Source organism: Amphiura filiformis, chromosome 4, assembly GCF_039555335.1.
Source record: "Amphiura filiformis chromosome 4, Afil_fr2py, whole genome shotgun sequence".
NCBI lineage: Eukaryota > Metazoa > Echinodermata > Ophiuroidea > Amphilepidida > Amphiuridae > Amphiura > Amphiura filiformis.
Genome location: NC_092631.1, coordinates 15,903,729 through 15,911,948, shown reverse-complemented (window position 1 = coordinate 15,911,948; position 8,220 = coordinate 15,903,729). Strand labels below are relative to the sequence as shown.

The 8,220-nt window shown below is 36.6% G+C and overlaps 1 non-coding gene across 1 annotated transcript; it reads right to left on the bottom strand.

The window, feature by feature from the left end:
- Positions 1-1,550: 1,550 nt before the first annotated feature.
- On the bottom strand, positions 1,551-1,623 carry Trnak-uuu (transfer RNA lysine (anticodon UUU)). The gene has a single exon. It is a non-coding gene; the product is annotated as a tRNA-Lys (tRNA).
- Between the last annotated feature and the right edge of the window lie 6,597 nt (positions 1,624-8,220).

The window sequence follows — 8,220 nt, the reverse complement described above, 5'->3', positions numbered from 1 at the left end:
AAAGAACATGTCAAAAAGTTTAATCAAAACGAGCATAAAACGGAACCAGTCCCCAGACCGCGCTCTCTTTACTGCCAAAGTCTGACGCTCTATCAATTGAGCTATATGATCCTGATGAAACATTCGTTATTATGTCAATACAATATACAAAGATGTAATGTATCATAGCCACCTATTGCCAGTACACGGTGGTGCCAGTATAATTATAGTTGCTCACACTCCAAATACAAAAAGCAACTAGCTTTATTGAGGGCATTTCTTTGATATATGCTTCTAGACGGGTTTTTACGGTATCCCATGACTGTCTTGTGCATTTTTGTTTTAACATTTTATGCAATAAGATACTTTGTAAAATGCTGATAATTAGGGAGGTACTAATTAGTGCCGGTACGGTATTGAAAGCTTTTGATTATTACAAAAAACAAAATGAACACTAAAATCAATCAAATAAATTAATCAAATCAGATTCCTATTATTGCCACCCTCAGTATAATACAAAAGGAACGGTTTATAAATATATGGGGTTCGTCAGTATTGGAAAGCCACAATGATTTATTCTGAGCAGGCAGGGTCATTCTCGTATTTCTCATGTGACAAGGTTGCAGTTGTGTGCAACTATACTGTACAACCGCGACCAAGGTCACCTGAAAAATGCATTGGCGTAGATTTCTTTTTGACATTGGGGGGGGGATGTGGTTGGAAAAAATTATTTAGGTATAGTGAATCCAGCACCTTTTGGCGATAAAATAAGTTGATGGTACAAATGCGCACAAAGCGAGCAATAACAATTGCTAAATTGCTAAACTAATGAAATATGGTGCAAAAGTGGAATAAACTCGCAAAAATTTCCACTTTGGGGGCTCCAAATATGAGGTTAATTTGGTCAGAAATCCACATACAGGCGTCAACATTGGGGGATGATTGTAAAGCAACGAGTCATTCTAGGTGATTCAAACTATTCTTTATTAGATTGAGAGAATAGTACCAACAATTTTAGACCAAATTTGAGATCAAAATTGAGGCCTTTTTCTATTTTAACCACTATGGAGTTTTTTATTTAACCTTCGACCTTTTTGCTCATAGCTCCACAACGATAAGGCGTAGATAACTATGTAAAACTATATTATTTTCTGAATCCTTATGACCAAAGCAATAATTTCGTGTATGTTCGAACAAAATTGGACAATATAATGATGTTTGGACAAGTTTTTAATTTTGACCACTGAATAAACTTTGACTTTGGATAGCTCGAAACGCAAAGGGGTGTCAATTGTACACCCCTCCGAATCTGATTTTTTACCACCCATGGAACAATAATCAACAAACCAAAACACTTTAACTGACAAAAGGCGTGTTCACACGGTCGGACATAAGTCACTTATTACCGGTAATATAATTTACCAGACTTTTACGTTGGTAACGTTTTTGTTAGTAGTTTACAATGTCTGGCAGAGATTTGTAAAAAAATGTATTTTATGGCAAGCATTTTAGACAATGGGTTTATCGTGATGTCATCAAAAGTTGAACATAATTAAGTGCGTAAAAATATGCGCCCGGTAAGGGACTCGAACCCTTGGCCCTCAGATTAAAAGTCTGATGCTCTACCGACTGAGCTAACCGGGCTCATTTACAGTTAATGGCAATAACAATAATAATATCAGGGATATCAACTATGTGTGATGTCTATTGATTAATAGTGGCGGTTGGATAAAAGAGAAGAAGACCATGTAGATGATTATAACAGAGTTTTCAGAAGAATCGTGCAGTTGCTTTTTTTTTGCTTTTTTGTCAGTATTTTGGTATTTCATTATTACCAATGATCATCTCACTATGAATATCATATTAATTATTAATTTAGAACATTGTGATGACTTCATTACCCCCTTTTACAGGAAATGCTGGTGTAAATTCTGTATCCATTAGAATACTATGGTACAGTTGAAATGCAAGATGATGCTAACTTTCACTATAAGTTGCAAAGCCCTATGATATGATTTAGCCTGTTATGTATAACTATTGCTACTAAGCTAACTGGTGGTAGTAGCTTTTCTTCCTTCCTTCCTTTCAATACTGTGCTGCTCTCAAATGGCTGAGAATAAACGCACAACGTGTGTGGGAATGCGACGCATAAGACAACAGGAAAATTGACGACAGGTGCACTATATACAGGTGCGAGTAAAAAGGCTGGTGATGAGGTACTTCAGACGGACATCCCTCAGAGCAGTCTTGAAGCAGTTGAGGGATGGGTATGCAGCTGGGTCTACTGGTAAGCGGTTCCACTCCTGGATGGTGCGAGGGAAGAACGAGCTGGCATACGCTGAAGAGTGGGTACGTGGAAGGAAGAATCTGGAACTATGGCCTCTGATGGATGATGCAAGTTGAGACATGTAGTGCTTCCAGGGGATGTCGACCAGGTTGTTACTGATTTTGTATATCATGTGCAGCCTACTCTGAAGGCGGCGTTCCTGGAGTAATGTCCAGCCAAGATGTTTCATCATGGTAGAGACGCTGCTGTACTTACTGTAACCCCCATGACATACCGAGCTGAGCTGCGTTGGACATTATGCAGTTACTGTCCGTTTTTCCTATTCATTGCACACACAGCGCTCCAATTGATGATTGACCTTTAGCTCACTCACTGTACTGTAGGTATTAGCAATAAGACTAGTTAGTAGGCTGGAGGAAAAACCCTTCACCCAATAATAGCCATAGAGGCTCACATGTGAATTATAATGTTCATCCTTAAGGGGGAATAATACCCTGATTTTCATCAGTACCCCTCTTCTTTTTTTTCTTGCAAATTTATGAACTACATAAATATGTTCATCATCTCATGTCCTAAACTTATAAAATATCTCTACCTACAAAGTGATTTTAAACCATTTTAGAAAATCATTTTAGCCCTATATATTTTTTTTGTTTACTGTAACCTAGTAACTGAGATGTGTGTTTCATAACAAACCATAATTTATTCTATTGAACATGTCCAAGTAGAATACATGAATAGAATACATTAAATCCTTTGTTATACTATCTATAGAAATGTACTCACTGATTATAACACTGAATAAATTAAATAGGCCTAATCTCTTCCACATAGACAATTTAATACTACACCATGTATGTATCTTCCATAATGTGTTGTTAGGAAAAGATATTAAAAAAGGCTATAAGGTCATCAAAGGTCAGGTTATAGGTCAATTGGTTCAGGTCAAATTCAGGCATCAATTCTGAATACATGTGATAGTCTGTGATATCATACATGTCATAATGAGGCATCAATTTTGATATTTTGTCTGTTACTGGATATATAATGGAAATGTGTGAGGTGGATATACTAAAATACCTTGGGTTGTAAATGGTGAGTACAATTAAGATTGCCTAGTTGAGATGGATTGGGCAAATAAATATAAAATAGTTACCAAAATCACAAAAATGAAGCTTACGGAAAACTACCTAATATGGTGGTATAGGTGACAAAAAATACAATCTTTTTCAACATTGCTGTAGTGTGGTTGTGATAACCTGTTACCTATGGCTTAATTAAGTTTCAGTGAAATAGTGTCGCAAGTTCAAAATACAAAATATAGCTCAACATTGAAAATAGAAGCATTTTAACCGGTTCGTTTTTTGATAGTTGTGGAGCACCAAGTTCATGAAGTCATAAAAGAAATCAGGGACCACTTATTCCCATTTTACATATCAACATTATTTCCCTAATGTGTTAGCAACACATATCCAAAATTTTAACAAAATCCGTTGATAGTAAGCTTTCCAAAATGAAGTGAATTTAAAACATCAGTGATGTACCACTTTTTGGCTTATACCATTAGAAGCATGTACGCGTCATTGGTACTGATGCCACCAATTGAACGAGAAGATTTGCCCCTTCATTTTGCATACCATTTGTCCAATTTCTTGTTCTCATTTCTTCACAAAATGCAAAAAAATGCAAAAAAAATGCAATGGGTGTAGTACCCCCTTAACATACTACAATTTGAAGTAAAAAATGTCACGGGAAAGCTGTTGTCGAGCTGTTTTTCCGAAGAGAGTCTTCCAAAATTTCATAACAGTCGGACGTGTAATTTTAATGGCAAATTGTGCTCAACAGCTGACTCGAGCACCATCGTGTGATCGGTTTGATCAATTTTCACCATAGAAGCTGTAAAAAAACTTTATACATTTCCTTTGGAGGCCTGCGTATCGAGGATTACGTAATGGTCAATTCAGCGGTACGCATGAATTGTGTACAGCGTGGTGTGATCAAGGCATTGATTGTTGCCAGCACCGAGGACTACGGACGTCTAATTTTCCGTAGGCTTATTAAAACTTGTGTTCAGTTATCTCTTTTTGGATTTGTGCAACATGTCCAATGGCGTATGGCCTAGGCCCTATGGGACATGCTTGATGATAATTGTGATAGCTTGGGTTGTGTCTGATCCGTGTCACAGTCCGTCCAGTAATTTGGGTAGATGGGAGATGTTTGATGCTCAGAATTCAGATAATTCGAATCCTCTGATCGTTAGGACTTTGGTTCCTTAGGGCTAAAGAATTGTTATTCTTATTCGCATGGCATAGATTGATTTGTTTAACAATGTTTAAGTTTATGTTATAATAAACACATGTGACGTAAATGTTTTCTGCTTTCTGCATAGAAATATTATCTATGTTGACAGGCGTTATATGGTTTAAGGCCTTCAATGAAGAAACGATTTCTTGAGCAGAGCATAGTGAAGGATAATTGGACCTAGCATATAGGTCTTGTTATACTATTCTTTATGAATCGCAGACCTATCAGTAGGTCTTCTAGCTTCTTACGAAGTTACACCCGTTATAGGCGGGTCTGACCGTTTCGATGTCCGTCCGTAGTTCGCGGCTGACGAACAATATTCCCCTGCTAAGATAAACTGTATCATTGTGTGTTTGTTTTGCAGGTTGATAGATCCTAGAGAAGTAGGCGCAATTGGAAATGATTTATTTCCGATTGAGCTTGCGAATTAGGAAATAACAATTCTTTCCCTCTATGGTCATCTAAAAATGATTAAAATGCGATTTTGGGAAGATTTTTGTCGAGCCCTCCCAAATATGGAGTTCTGACTGCCCGATAGGGCAGGAGCTAAAAAATGGAAAAGCTTTTTCCAAACCGTTAAGTCCATGGACTGAGTGATCTCTGGAAAAATTGTTCACTTTCGGCTACCATTTGTTTTGCAAAAAAATACTTATTGATTTCTGTTTTTATGTCTAAGCGTTTTAGCTATTGGTCTTTAACTTTAGTCACTCATTAATTCAAACCAATTACAACTACAATTAAAAATAAACAAACAAACTTGATTTTCTCAAAATGTGGTCAAGTGGACTGAGTGAGTTCTGGAAAAACGCTCTTCAAATGAGGCGAAAAGGGATTGGTCTGAAATATGCTTGACTGAACTCAATGCGAACTCACTGTCCTATGCCTTATTGTGATGAGGCGGGAGTTTTAAAAACACGGCCCCTGAACATAACATAAAGCCCGAACATATTTCCAGACAAGGAACAATAACCATAATACAGACAAACTGTCTGGCAATGACGTCACAATAGTCTATAGTATGATCAGAACTAAATAGTCTGTGATCGTCTACAGTATAATCAGTATTAAAAGTCCAGAGCGATTTTTCATTTATTTTCTAAAATTAAAAGAACCACTTTTCAGCGGGAATTTTTGTAAGTTGCACAGCTGAAGTTGTGAATGGGTTGAAAGACTACAATATTACGGCATAAACAAGAATATGTTTGTTTGGTCTTTATTCCTATAGCCACATCCCTTAAGTCTAAAGCGACTTGTTTCTCATTTACTTGTGTGATACGATCACAATACATGTGACAAGTTTGACATGAGTTGTACCATCAACATGGCTGGATAACAATATACAGACTTTTGTTCTCATTTCGGAAACAAAGGCCACGCTCAGTATTGTAAATGTGCGTTTGCTTTGTAAGGCTGCGTTCACATAGAAGTATACTATTCGGGTATACGGTGCATAATTTTTCACGCGTATAGCTTAAATCGAGCAAGGCAATTTCATAGTACCGGGTCACATAAGGCTACGATCGCATAGAAGTATACTATTCGGGTATACGATGCACGTTTTGCAGGTGGACGCGTATAGCTTAAATCGAGCAAGGTAATTTCATATTACCGGGTCACATAAGAGCTATTCGAAAAGGCCGTATACCTGCGTTTAGTATAGTATAGTGGGAATCGCGCGTGTTCGATTTTAGTGCAGCGTATACCGTCCAAATTTTAAAAACCTAAACCATATGTGGGTAAATTCGTTTTTTAATAGATGCACTATCTAATTCTGCACATTATGACACCTCATTGAATGCAATGTGACCTCAAGAAGTAAAGTTACAAGCATTTGATAAAACGAAGAAAATGGGTAAACTGACATACTCGCTGTTCGCTATACGAAATACGCTCATCCGATCAGGCTGAGTTCACATAGTATACTCCTATATGAACTCAGCCTGATCGAATGAGCGTATTTCGTATAGCGAATACCGTATACCGTATACTTCTATGTGAACTCAGCCTAATGGAGCATTCAACTGAAATTATAATACCTATTTCATCACAGCACATTGCGATATCGCACAGGAAATCAGAAACATTATGATTGAGCGTGTTTATAGTGAGCCAGATTATGCGGTATTTAGCTGGACTGCCACGCAGTCTATATTTGTTTATGTTTTACTAACCATTGCAAATCTAGACTACGCGGTAGTTTAGCTAAATAACGGAAAGATTGTCTCACTATAAACACGCTCTTTATGGATTTAACCAGGTATATGAGACACATCCCTGATTTAACATAGTTGAGCTGTTTTGAATGAGGTTTATCTATGCGTTATAACACATGAGTCCTGGATATGAGCTCTTTTGACATTCAGTCATGTGTATAATATGCGACCTTATTCCACGAGAAATCGGGAAGGTTCGAACAAAAGGCCATTGAAATTGTTTATTTGCATAATAAATACAATATCGATATACATCACGCTCAAATTCTAAAATTGCACGGTAAAATTGGTCTAAAATAATTTTTATTGGGTTGTATAGTCCAAATATTTCTCAAAAACTTGATATACATATGAATAGTAATATCACAATTTACTAATACAAAAGAAGCGACTGATTTTATCCATATGTTTAAAAACCATTAAATTTGTAACACTTGATTAGACTTTCATGATGCAGTCATGTCTACAGTAGAATTCAACTCGACCTTTGCAGGACTTAAACCCCATTAAAAGCTATTAAACCAAGATAACACTCATTGAAAACAGCTCAACTGATTAAATCATATCTTCTCTGGTTAAATACACACAACATATGTGTCTGCTTTACACGTACAATGGAGCAATGCGCTGGGATTATACTTTCAGTTGGGTGAACGATTATAAAGCGAGCGCTAGAGAACAATTGTGTGTGGTCTTTGTTTACGAAATGAGACAATACGTGCTTATTGTTAACCAGCGTTCTTGAAAATGAGAAACATGGTGGTTTGCAGACTTAACACGGTTTGGAAATAATTTCTTCATATTTTTGGTGTTATCTGTCGTTTACATATCCTTCCTAAAACACCAAAGTACGCATATTTCCAAACATCTAAATTAGCTAAAAAATTAGGACATGTTACAAAACTATATTGTCTAGAATTTTAGAAGAGTACTTTTAATATTGGCCGGTTATTTTTCACACAGCGACGTTAACTAGGCAATGTACTATTACCTATAACATTAACTAAAACACCAAAGTACGCATATTTCCAAACATCTAAATTAGCTAAAAATTTAGGACATGTTACAAAACTATATTTTCTAGAACTTTAGAAGAGTACTTTTAATATTGGCCGGTTATTTTTCACACAGCGACGTTAACTAGGCATATCCCCATACTTTTAACGTAGGCTATTTGTAGAGGTCACGCGTCAATGGGAAAGAGCACTGTGTATTGTGTATAGGAAAACGGACAGTAACTGCAGTATGTTTTTCTGAGGACAACAACAGTATGCGCTCTGTGCATTGAGAGCGTTTACAATCCCTTTTCTCAAACCAATGATCATCACACTATGAATATCATAATTATTAATTATTAATTTAGAATAGTGGGATGAATTCATTACCCATTTTTACAGGAAATGCTGTATCCATAGGAATACAATAATTGAAATGCAT